Source organism: Mastomys coucha, unplaced genomic scaffold (assembly GCF_008632895.1).
Source record: "Mastomys coucha isolate ucsf_1 unplaced genomic scaffold, UCSF_Mcou_1 pScaffold22, whole genome shotgun sequence".
NCBI lineage: Eukaryota > Metazoa > Chordata > Mammalia > Rodentia > Muridae > Mastomys > Mastomys coucha.
Window position 1 is genome coordinate 8,068,348 of NW_022196905.1, and position 13,195 is coordinate 8,081,542.

At 44.0% G+C, this 13,195-nt stretch overlaps 1 long non-coding RNA gene across 1 annotated transcript in view; it reads left to right on the forward strand.

Moving 5' to 3' along the window:
• LOC116071064 overlaps positions 1 to 13,195 on the forward strand; it is a 55,011-nt gene that overhangs the window by 13,455 nt on the left and 28,361 nt on the right. The window contains exon 3 of the long non-coding RNA XR_004110693.1: positions 12,164 to 12,336. This is a non-coding gene — a long non-coding RNA (uncharacterized LOC116071064). The remainder of the gene's footprint in view (positions 1 to 12,163; positions 12,337 to 13,195) is intronic.

The window sequence follows — 13,195 nt, forward strand, 5'->3', positions numbered from 1 at the left end:
GGGGGGCGGGGGGCGGCTGGAGAGATGGCTCAGCGGTTAAGAGCACTGACTGCTCTTCCAGAAGTCCCACCAACCACATGGTAGCTCACAATCGTCTCTATGAGCTCTGACGCCCTCTTCTGGTGTGTCTAAAGACAGCTACCGTGTATTTTAAAATAAATAAATAAATAAGCTCAGGCAGGAATCTAATTTTAGGCTAAAACAGGGAAGTAAGTTCAGGCAGGAATCTAATTTTAGGGTGGAACAAAAGAAGTAGGCTTCAAGCAAGAATTTGATTTGGGGCTTGGACAAGGAAGTAAGCTCAGATGTTTTGATTATCCTGATAAGCCCTTAGAAACTGATCACTGGACTTTGCTTATTGTCTGGCTTGTTCCTTATTGTACTGCTTGCTCTTATTACTTGCATGTAATTAAAATGGTATAAAATCGATTGGAAAAAAATAAACCCGCCTCTGCCTCAGAACTGACTGGGGTCATGCTACAATGTTGTCTAGTTGTCTTTTTAATCCTCACTCCTGCCCTGGAGAACCTGTTGACTGACTGAGAGGGCTTGGTCACTTTATAAGCTATTTTAAAGCTTATTTAAAATAAATGTTGTTGCCTCTCTCTCTCCCACCCCGCCCCTGTCTATCTCTGTGAATACTAGACAACTTTTTACACTTGATCTTACCCAAAAGGCTGAGAAGCAATTAGACAACTTTTTAAATGAACACCAAGGGAGGGACAATTTTTTTTTTTTGGTGGTGTCACTGAAATGGAGTCACATTCTATAACCCCAAGAATCCACACACCACCCATCCTTGAAAAAAAAGGTAGTCAAAACAGACAAATTAATAGTAAAAAGCCACCCAGTTCATGGTGGCTACTCACATAGAATCTCTCTCTCTCCCCCTCTCTCCCCCTCCCTCCCCCTCTCTCCCCCTCTCTCCCCCTTTCTCTCCCTCTTTTTCTCTCTCCCTCTCCCTCTTTTTCTCTCTCCCTCTCTCTCCCTCTCTCTCCCTCTCTTTCTCTCTCTCCCTCTCTCTCTCTCTCTCTCCCTCTCTCTTCCTCTCTTTCTCTCTCTCCCTCTCTCTCTCCCTCTCTCTCCCTCTCTCTCTCTCCCTCTCTCTCTGGATTTTTGAGGTACAGATTGTGACTCCAAGTTTGGTCATATTGTTTTGGTGCTCATGATAAGATCTCATGAGCCGGGCATTGGTGGCACATGCCTTTAATCCCAGCACTTGGGAGGCAGAGGCAGGCGGATTTCTGAGTTCAAGGCCAGTCTGGTCTACAAGCTGAGTTCCAGGACAGCCAGGACTACACAGAGAAACCCTGTCTCGGAAAAAAAAAAAAAATTCTCATGTAACCCCAATAGGCTACTCACTGTGTGAATGAAGATGACCTTAAACTTCAATTCTCCTCCCTGCTCCTCCTCCCTGCTAGGGTTATAGGCCTATCATTGCATTTGCTCTAACAATCTTGTAACTTATAAAGCATTAGATTGTGGACTCCTGAAGTTACAGAGCAAGCCAACCCACAAGAAAATGTATCACTTATGGGAGAAAGTCATTATAATTTATTGATAACCCATTAATGAAAATCAGCAATAATCTTCACAATTATCATACAAGTACACTTAATTTAGGTTGTTTTTTTTTGGGGGGGTGGTCGAGACAGGGTTTCTCTGTATAGCTCTGACTGTCCTAGAACTCACTCTGTAGACCAGGCTGGCCTTGAACTCAGAAATCTGCCTTCCTCTGCCTCCCAAGTGCTCGGATTAAAGACGTGCACCATCACTGCCTGGCATATACTTAGTTTATAATGAAGGCCTTGAAATGTATTTCAACCTTTACTTAATTGTTCCCACAATATAAAGAAAGATGACATAACTGGACATAGTAGACCATGTCTGAAATCCCAATAGTTAGCAGGTTTAAGCAGAAGGACCATCAGAGCTCCTTTTACAATAGCTTAGCTATGGGACTAAGCTAGGTGTCAATAAGGAATGAGTAGGGACAACTTGGGTTATACTATGCAAAAGAATTAAAATAAATGTAGTTATCTCCCCGTGTGTGTGTGTGTGTGTGTGTGTGTGTGTGTGTGTGTGTGTGTGTGAGATTAAAGGTGTGCACCACCACTGCCCAGCAGTCTGAGTTTTCCAAGAAGGTACTGCTCAATTTCACAAGCTGGTTTTGAACCATGTTTCCCAGGCTATCCTGGACAGTGTCACTCTTTACCTCAGACTTCTAAGTGCTAGGATGACAAGAGTTTCATCATGCAGTGTCTTAGATACCCCTTTCCCCTCTTCTAGAGTGCATTGCTTTTTCTTGGTGGTATAGTATTCCATCTAATGGATAAACTAGCATTTGTTTACCAGTTCCTACTTTAAAACCTTTGGATTAGTTCCAGGTTCTTGCCTTTTCAAACATGCCTGTGATGAATCACCTCATTCATAGACCAATTAGTATGTGTGCAAATACATCTGAGGAACAAATTCCTAGCAGGGTATTGTTGGATCAAAGGGTCTATGCATTTGTAATTTTGACAGATATTGCCAAACTGATCTCTAGAGGGATTAAATCAACTTACACTTCTATTAGCATTAGGTGAGAGCACCTGTTTCCCACAGCTTCTCAGCAGTGTTAATAAACTTCTAGTGACTTGCCAATCTGAAAGATTAAAAAAATTAATAATAATGGCACTGGGGCTGGAGAGATGGCTCAGCTGTTAAGAGCACTGACTGCTCTTCCAGAGGTCCTGAGTTCAAATCCCAACAACCACATGGTGGCTTACAACCATCTGTAATAAGATCTGATACCCTCTTCTGGTTTTCTGGAGACAGCTACAGTGTAGTTATATATAATAAATAAATAAATCTTTAAAAAAAAATGGCACCACCACATTTTTCTCATTGTAAGGGAGGTTGAACATTTTGCCCTCAGTTTAAGAGTTTTTTTTTTTTTCCTGAATGCATAGCCTTAGTCTGTTCTCCTTTCATTGAGCTATTATATTGTTGTTGTTGTTGTTGTTACTGTTGTTGTTGTTATTGAGACAGGGTCTCACCATGTAGCCCTGCCTGTCCTGGAACTTACTATATAGACTAGGCTGGCCTTGAACTCAGAGAGTTAGTTAGTTTGTTTGTTTAATTCTGCGTGTGCATGTCTGTGTATGTGTATGTATACTTGAGTTCTGTGTCCAAGGAGGCCAGAGGCTTCAAATGTTCATAGAGCTGGGGTCACAGTGAGTTGCAAGCCTCCCAGTATTGGTATTTGGGCTCAAACTTGTCCTCCACAAGAGTAGCAAGTACTCCTAACTACTGAGAACCTGATAGGAACACAAAACAGGCCTTGGACTTTTGCTGACTCTCCTGCTTCTGCCTCCGAAGTCCTGAGATCCCAGGTATGTATCACCATGCCTGGCTCTTTGTCTGATACAGGATCTGCTGGACCCAGATGCTGAACTTGAACATGTTATGAAACCTAGGTGAACTTGAACATTTCTTCTGTGTTTGGTTTAGTGTGTGAGTTTCTGCAGGCAACCTAGAGGACAGAGGTTGATAGCAGGCTCATTTCTCTACTGTGTGTATGTGTGTATATGTGTCTGTCTGTCTGTCTGTTTCTCCACATTATTTCCTTGAATGCTCTTTTACTGTCTCTGAAACAAGTGTTGGCATATATATACTTCCAACTTTTGGAGATAGGTCTCAATATGTACTGCTGGCTCTCTTGGAACACTATGTAGGCAAGGCTGGCCTGGAACTCACAGAGATCTGCCTGACCCTACCTCCTGAGTGTTAGGACTAAAGGCATACACCATCATGCACAGTACTGACTTTTTCTTGTTCATGCAGGTACTGGCATTAGAACTCAAATCTCAGTCCAGGCGGTGGTGGTGCACACCTTTAATGCCAGCACTTGGGAGGCAGAGGCAGGCGGATTTCTGAGTTCGAGACCAGCCTGGTCTACAGAGTGAGTTCCAGGACAGCCAGGACTACACAGACAAACCCTGTCTCGGGGAAAAAAAAAAAAAAAAAAAAAAACAACGCCCCCCCCCCCAAAAAAGAACTCAAATCTCCATGGTTGTTGACAAGCATTCTATTAATGGAGTCCTCTCCCCAGCCCTGATCTGATTCTCCTGACTCTACCTCTCAAGTGCTAGGGTTGCAGTGTGTGGCACAATGCCTGGCTTCAAAATGCGCCTGTATTTACATCTATCATTCCTGTGAGGCAGATGCAGCTCAAGTGGGGCACGATGTTAAGTAGTCTGTTCAAGTCCTGCAAAGACCTAAAATATGACTAGTCTTAAACCTGGGTAATCTGACTACAGAAACAGGGGTGTTAACTATTTATAATCAAGACGAGTTCAGTTGCTAGTAAGAAAGAAAGAAAGAGAGAGAAAGAAAGAAAAGAAAGAAAGAAAGAAAGAAAGAAAGAAAGAAAGAGAAAAAACAGAAAAAGAAATCAGTGAAAAGAGCATGGCAGCTGGGGCTGCAGCTCAGTTGGTAACAAGCTTGCTTAGAATGCCTAATTCCCCCCTCCCCCCATATGTACATATGTTCCAATTCACTTCTGACTCCACAGTCATTTCTTTGATGACCCTCCGGAGTCGCTTGGGATGCATGCCAGGTTCTCCAAGGTATCTCCCCCAAATACCTCTCAGCTATGGTCACTGGCTGACTTGATTTCCACCCACCACATTTCTAGACCTACAGCCAGCTCAGGGCTTTTGCACTTGCTGTGTGCCTCCTTCTGAGGTTCCTCCTGTGCTTCACTCTGTACTCAGAGTGTGTACTCAGATGCCACGCCCTCGAGGACTCCGGTCTTCTCTCGTTTCAAGGTTTTCTTAGGCTTTACTTCTCCCCTCCTCGACTTACCTGTCTTGTTTACTGTTACAGCTCTAGACCCTAGAATACAGACCGGGATGGTGAGCGCAGGAGGGCTCTGCCTACTCCCTTAGAAGGCCCCTCCAGCAGCCCCATTTCCACTTCCTGCTGTTTTCAAGGGAACACTGAGGATTGACTCAAGGGTCTCATGCCACTGAGGTACTTGCCAGCCCTGTCTCATTCCTAAAGGAGCCATTTAAATATCGGTGCCCATTGGTTTCTGCCTGCCAGGCTGGCTTAGCTTGGCCTCACCTTGTGTTAATTCCTTCTACCCCTAGTTATGTTCAGTCCACCAGCATGTCTTTTTGTTGCTCTTGTCATGTTTTCCAAAAAGAGGCTTTCTCTGTGTGGCCCTGGCTGTCTGCAACTCACCTGTATACCAGGCTAGCCTCAGACTCAGAGAACTGCTTGTCTCTGCCTTCTGAGTGTTGGGATTAAAGACCCACCAGAGTGTCTTAATTGCTTGTTTTCTTTCTTGCTTTTTCCACTCTACAGCAGTGTCTTTTACAGTTCTAATTAAAGGCCACAGCCACTATTCTCTTGGGATTAAGAAATTGTGCTCAATAAATGTTTGAGGAAGGAATGAATGAACAAATAGAATTTCTTTTTTTTTAATAAAGGATTATTGCATGGGAATTTATAGTTACTACTTTAGAATTTCTCTCTTCCTTTCTCTTCCTCTCCCGCTTTTGGTAGTGCTAGGCTTGGATTCATAGCCCCTGTTCATGATATGCAAATACTAAAGCCACCAAGCTATATCCTCTTTTTGTTTGTTTGTTTGTTTGTTTGTTTGACAGGGTTTCTCTGTGTAGTCCTGGCTGTCCTGGAACTCACTCTGTAGACCAGGCTGGCCTTGAACTCAGGAATCTGCCTGCCTCTGCCTCTGCCTCCCAAGTGCTGGGATTAAAGGCATGCTCTACCACTGCCCGGCTCAAGCTATATCCTTAATCCTTAACATATTTCTAAACAAAACATTTGCCTAATATGGATGGCAATGTGCACTTGTAATCCTAAAACAGGAGGTTGACACGACTTTGAAGCCATGCTAGGCTACACAGTCACTTCTAGAGTGAGGCTATCTAGAGAGGAAAGGAGAGGGAACACAACGATCAACCAACCAACCAGCCAAGTATAAACCCCAAGTTTCATCTCAGAAACATACACACAAGCCTCTTTAATCCTGAGTCCAGTGATATCAGTATTCAATTAACTTGGATCAAGTTATTTTTTTAAGATTTATTTATTTTATGTATATGAGTTCTATAGCTGTCTTCAGACACACCAGAAGAGGGCATCAGATCCCATTACAGATGGCTGTGAGCCACCATGTGGTTGCTGGGAATTGAACTCAGGATTTCTGGAAGAGCAGTCAGTGTTCTTAACCGCTGAGCCATCTCTCCAGCCCTTGGATCCAGTTTTATACACCTAACGAACTATTAAGATCCTTTGTAGGTGTCTTGGCCCCTGCCTCTGACTGTGAGTGCTAGGATTAGAAGTATGCACCACCACCCCAAACTGGGGCCTTGAAGAACAAATGCCCAATCGCAAATCTGCATCTCAACCTCCAGTCACATATATATATGTGTGTGTGTGTTTATCTGTCTGTCTGTCCCAGGTCCTCTGCAAGAACAGCAAGTGCTCTTAGCCCTGAACTCTCTCTCCAGCCTCCTTCTCCACTCTTCCTTAAGGCCTCCCACTTCAATCTCCTTCCCTCATCCTTCCAAGGGCTGGAACTCCAGGTGGATGCCACCACATCAGGAGGCACATATGCATTCCTTTGGCAATCTCAGGTTGAGTACAAGTACTCAATGCCTTGTGTATTGCATTCTGATTGCTGTCCCCCACTCTCATTTTCTCTTCTTTTCCCCTCTCTTCTCCTCCTTTTGAGCCCTTACCACCAGCAGCCCCTTTCCCAGAGTCATGACTTTGGTTTTGTTGGGACCTATTTAGTTTAACTAGAGCCATGTATCTGGTCCCTGGAGCCTGGTGGATTCACCACTGCATCCACATCTGCAGGCAATGACTTCCAGAATCTATATGTAGCATGTAGCTCAGCACAGAGGGGCCAGGCCCCTGAGCCCCTCCTCTACCACGCCTGACTGTTGATGGGCTGTGACTGGAAGGTTGTGTCTTGCCCAGAGGATGCCATTTCAAAGCTCCTCCCACCCCTGCCTTTACATATCTTCCCCATTTGTTGTTTGTTTTGGTTTTTGAGATTCCATCTCATGGAGTTTCGTCAGCCTGCTCATGGATGACTTTGAACTCTTGACCTTCTAACTCCCGAGTGCTGGGGTATTAGGTGTGTGTAAGCACACCCAGGAAGAAACCCTTTTTGTTGTTGTTGTTGTTGTTGAGACAGAGTTTCTCTGTGTGTAGCTCCAGCTGTCCTGGAACTCGCTGTGTAGACCAGGCTGGCCTCAAACTCAAAGATCTGCCAGTCTGCTTCCGGAGTGCTGGGATAAGGGCGTGCACCACCACTGCCCCCACAAGAAATATCTTTAAACATTTTCTTGTTTTTTTAATGGAAATAGTTTATTCACTGGAAATGAGCAGAGACATTTGTATTTTATAACTATATTTATGTATACGCAGTGAGAGAGGACATATAATAAGAAGTGTTAACAACAGGACTCTGTGAACAGAACTCGAGGGTTCATAGAATACACTTGTAACTTTGACCCTGCCCATTCTCCTTCAAAGCCATGTTCCTTCTCCCCTCCTGTGTTCTTCTCTAGCCAATGCCCTTGGCTCAGCCTTTTGACTGATTGTAGTGCCACTTCTGTAGTGCCACTGGCAAGAGGCCTGGGCTGTGAGAGCACGCGGCTCCTAGGAGCCACAGGAGGATAGGAACACCACAAACCCTTCCGCTTCTGCCTGCAGGAATGACCTCACTCCAACTTCAGAGGAAGCAGAAATCTTTAAAAGAAACTCCCACAACTTCCTGCTTCTAAAATAACACCCTCCTTTCACCTATTAAAGCTGTTTTCCCTACCTATGCTGAGGATGGTGCACAACCCCTTTTCTCCTAGGCTTTTCAGTGTTACTCGTCCTCTCTCTCCCTGAATCCTCAATCTCTCTCTCTCCCTGCCTTCCTTTGTGTGAATGTGTCACACAGCATATGTGTGGAGGGTCAGAGGTCAACTTTTGAGAGTTCTCTTCCCTCTCCCTGTAGGTTCTGAGGATCAGACTTACCAGCCTTTGGGTTGCTTCAAGAGCCTTTAGCCTCTGGGTTATCTTGTTGGCTTTTTGCTACTGTTTTAAGACAGGGTCTCGATGCAGCCAGACAGACCTGAAAACAGACTTCAGAAAGCAGGCTGGCCTGGAACTTTCATTCTTGTAGATCAGGCTGATTTTTGAACTAACAGAGATCTGGATTCCTGGGATTAAAGAAAGCCACTATGCCTAGTCCCCATTTTGGTTTTTTTGAGACACAGATGTATCTCAGATTGACCTTGAACTCATTACATACAAGAGGCTCATCTTGAATTTCTGATTCTCCTGTCTCTAAATCCCAGTTGCTGAGATTACATGCATGTTCTACTACACTTGGCTTTGGTTTTTGCTATGAAGTCCTGACTTGTCTCAGACTTCCAGGTCTCCTCATACTCTGAGTCTCAATGCCCAACAGTTAGGTTTTGTTTTTGAGATAAGCATCCTGTAGCCCTCCTGGCTTTGATCTTCCTGCCTCTTTTTGTTTGTTTGTTTGTTTGTTTTCCGAGACACAGTTTCTCTGTGTGGCCCTGGCTGTCCTGGAACTTGCTTTGTAGACCAGGCTGACCTCAAACTCAAGAGATTACCTCTGCCTCTGTCTCCAGAGTTGCTGGAACTAAAGTTGTGCATCACCCCTGCGACCTGCCTGCCTCTTTCTCTTGGAGGTTAGAGTTGAGCTGCATCCAACCAACTCAGCATCCAGCACTGTTTATTTGCATTCTCTGTTTACTAATGAGGCACATCTTCTCATGTTTATCAACCACTAAAGATTTTCATTTTATGAAATTTCTCTTCAAATATTTTGTAAGAACTAGGCATACAGCCAAAAGATTTCAACTAGATTATCTCCTAATCCTCACAATCTACTGCTTTGTGTACTTTTTGAGAAAGTGATTTGTCTATATTAGTAAATCTTAGCTCCTGTATAAAGTGCTCTATATGTGTGAATATGTATATTATGTATATGGGTGATGTAAATATATGTGTAAATATTTAAATATCTGATATTGGGGATGAATTGAAATCAGGGTTTCACACATACTAGAGAGATACTCTACCTCTGAAATATGTTTCCAGGCTCCTGTTTATTTATATAAAGAAATATAAATATACTTGTATGCTAATCAGTTATTATTGTCAACTTGACACAACCTCAGGTCATCTGAGAAGAGAGACACTCAGCTTCAGAACTGCCAGGTCCAGATTGGTCTGTGGCCTTGTCTGTGAGCCATTCAACTGATGGTTGCTGTGGGAGGCCCAGACCAGTGTGAGTGACACCGCCTATGTCAGTCAGGGTTCTCTAGAGTTACAGGACTCATGGGATGTCTCTCTATAGTAAGGGAATTTATTGTGATGACTTACAGTCTGTAGTACAACTAACCCAACAATGGGCAGCTGTGAATGGAAAGTAGTAGTTGCTCATCCAAGAGGCTGGTTGTCTCATCTGGTCTTCTGTAGAAGTAGGTTCCAACAGATGTGCTAGCAAGTAAGTACAGGCAGTCGAAGAGGAGTAATCTTCCTTCTTCCAATTCTGGCCTCCAGCAGAAGGTGTGAACCAGATTAAGGTATGTACCACTTTGCCTAGGTCTGGGACTTGCTTTGTCACAGGCTAACCTTGAACTCAGATATCTCTTTACCTGAATCTCCTGGGATTAAAGGCATGTACCTTTTGCCTGGGCCTAAACTTTCCTTAGCTACTATACCTCAAGATCTCCATGTCAAGATCCAGGTCAGAAACTTGTGTCTTCCAATCTCAAGATCTGACTCAGTCTCAAGATCTGACTGCTCTTTCAGAGGTCCTGAGTTCAATTCCCAGCAACCACATGGTGGCTCACAACCATCTGTAATGGGATCTGATGCCTTCTTCTAGTGTGTATGAAGACAGCTACAGTGTACTCAGATAAAATAAATAAATAAATCTTTAAAAAAAAAAAAAAGATCTGGATCACAGGTGAGCCCTCCAATTCTGAATTGTAGTTCATTCCAGATGTAATCAAGCTGACAACCAGGAGTAGCCACCACACCTCCCCGGGACAGGTGAGCCTTTAGCCAGTAAGCAACGGTCCTCCTTGTTTCTGCTCCAGATTCCTCCTCTGAGTTCCGGCTCTGATGCCCTCAATGACAGGAAGTAATAGATGAAAAACCGTTTTCTCCCCAAGTTCCTTTTAGTCACGGTGTTTTGATAAAACATAAAAGAACAACTTTTTAATTTTTTTAAATATTTATTTATTTTATGTGTATGAATACACTGTAGCTGTACAGATAGCCGTGAGCCATCATGTGGCTGTTGGGAACTGAACTCAGGACGGTCCTGCTCCCTCCAGCTCTGCTTGCTCCAGTGTAATTCACTGTAGCTGTCTTCAGACACACCAGAAGAGGGCGTCAGATCTCATTACAGGTAGTTATGAGCCACCATATGGTTGCTGGGATCCGAACTCAGTGCTATAGGCTTATTTTTTTCCAAAACCTACTTTATTTAGGGTTTGTTTGTTTTGTTTTGTTTGTTTTTTTGAGACAGGGTTTCTCTGGCTGTCCTGGAACTCACTCTGTAGACCAGGCTGCCTCAAACTCAGAAGTCCACCTGCCTCTGTCTCCCAAGTGCTGGAATTAAAGGCATGCATCACCACCGCCTGGCTGGGATCCGAACTCAGGACCTTTGGAAGAGCAGTCAGTGCTCTTACCCGCTGAGCCATCTCGCCAGACCAACTTTTTAATTTTTTTAAAAAAATTTCAAGACAGGGTTCTTTTCATAGCCCTAGCTGTCCAGGAATTCATTCTGTAGACCAGGCTGGCCTGGAACATGGAGCAGGCATGGCCTGCTCCTACCTTCCAAGTACTGGCCTCAGAGGTATGCACCTCCACACTTGGCTGCCGTGGGTGTGGCAGTAGCAGAAGAACCATGGGCTAAAGAGAAGTTTATATCCATTTCCTAGTGCCACCAGAAACCTGTGTATTCATGTCCTGCACATTTGTTGTATGACAAATGTGGCTGTATTTCACAAATGAAATCTGAAAGCAGTATTCCCTTATTAATTAATTAGTTGTTTTTCATTAAAAATAGCATCCATTTCCAAAGGGAGTTATAAACCATAGTGACAGATATAACAGCTTATCCCTTGTTAATTTAGATATAGAACACAGAGAAGCAGCAATTGAGCACTTGTTAAAGTGAAAAATTTTAGTCAGGCTTGGTGGCTCAGGCCTTTAATTCCAGCACTCAGGATGCAGAAGCAGGTGGATCTCTTGAGTTTGAAGCCAATCTGGTTTGAGGCCAGCCTGGGTGATATAGGGAGTCTGTGTCTTGCCCTATCATTCCACTCTCCCCCTCAAAATAAAGAATTTTATGATGCTTATCCAGGCTTTGGAGACACGTGTCTATAGTCCCTATTCTTGGGAAGCAAGAGCAGTATTGTAATTTCAGGTCAGCTAGGTATTGCATCTTGAGATCACATCTCAGGAAGAGGCAAAGAAGGAAAGAAGACAAGAAAAGATAGAGGGAGAAAGAACATTGTGTATTATGTATTGTGTATTATGATTTACTTATTTATTATTATGGTTAAGATTATGTGTGTGTGTCTGTGTGTAGGTATGTGAATACAGATGCCTTCAGAGTCCAGAGGCATAGGATTCCCATGGGACTGGAGTTACAGGGAGATGTGACCCAACTGGTGTCGGGATGGGATCCAAATTCAGGTCTTCTGCAAGAGTAGTATGTGCTGTTTATTGCTGAGCGTATCTCTACCATGCATTCTGTATTTTAAGCGATCTCCAGGAGACTCATGGGCACTTGAAACTTTGAGAAGTGCTGATTACTCAATGACGATGGACACCATGTGTGTGAGTACTGGTAGGAACTGGGGTGGAAAGACTAGTATGCTTTGATAGTGCACATAGAGCAGAATGATTATAGGATGGGGAAAGACTCTGAAGGGACTCCCCTAGGTCACATGGAGCTCAGAGCAACTGAATTCCCTCCATCCATCAGGAGGATCCTGTCCTAATGGCTCCAGGAAAACAAACCAGAATGAATAAATAATTCAGCCTGAAATATCACTAAGTGTGATCCAATTTATTTTAATTTCTTTCTTTCCAGAGTGATCCATGCAGTTGACCCAACTTTCGACTTTCTCCTGAGCATATGACATATTGACAGCCATGCATTAACTAAAGGAGATCAAATAATAGCTTCTAAGCACTTGGGACCAGAACTGTCAGTTCACATCTCCCCTTTGCAATGAGATGAGACGAACATCATGATAAGATCAGGTGAGAGATCATACATGGTCATTTGCAGAACAGCAGCCCCAGACGGGGGTGGGGTGGGGTGGGCATTTCCTGCTAAATGAGGCGTTGGATAGAGAAATCCCGACTCTGACTTAGGCAAGGTAAAACACACTAATGCTTTTTAAATGGAGGTAAACAACAGTCCAAACAACACAGAGCACTTCTTTCTTTTCCTTGTGTGTGTGTGTGTATGTGTGTGTGTGGTGTGCATTTGTATCTCCCTCCGTGTGTGCACATGTATGTGTGTGTCCATGGAGGCCCAGGGTGGGTGTCGGGTACTCCTCAGTCGCTCTCCACCTCATTCATTGAGTTGGGGTCTCTCAAGTGAACCCAGAGCTCATTAACCAGCTTTTTGGGGAGTGTTCCTTATTTCTGCCTTCAGTGTTGGAATTGCAGGCATTTGTATGTGTTCTGAGATTCAAACTAATCCTCCTGTGTGCATGAATAGCACATTAATGGAGTTGTCTCTCCAGTCCTGTATTGTAATTGCTTTGGTTTTGGGGGTGGGATCTCATTATGGAGCCTTCCCTGGCTAGCCTGGAACTTGCTTGTGGATCAGGCTGGCCTGGGACTCACTGCTTATGCCTTCCAAATGCCAGGATTGCAGGCTTGTATACTGAACCAAGCAACAACAAATTTCTAGCTGGTGACCTACACCTATAACCCTGGCACTTGGGAGAAACAGGTAGATGAGAAGTTCAGATCATTCTTAACTATATGGAAGGTTTGAGGCTAGCCTCAGCTATATGAGACCCTGTCTTAAAAAACAAAAACAAGCCGGGTGGTGGTGGCACACACCTTTAATCCCAGCACTTGGGAGGCAGAGGCAGGCGGATTTCTG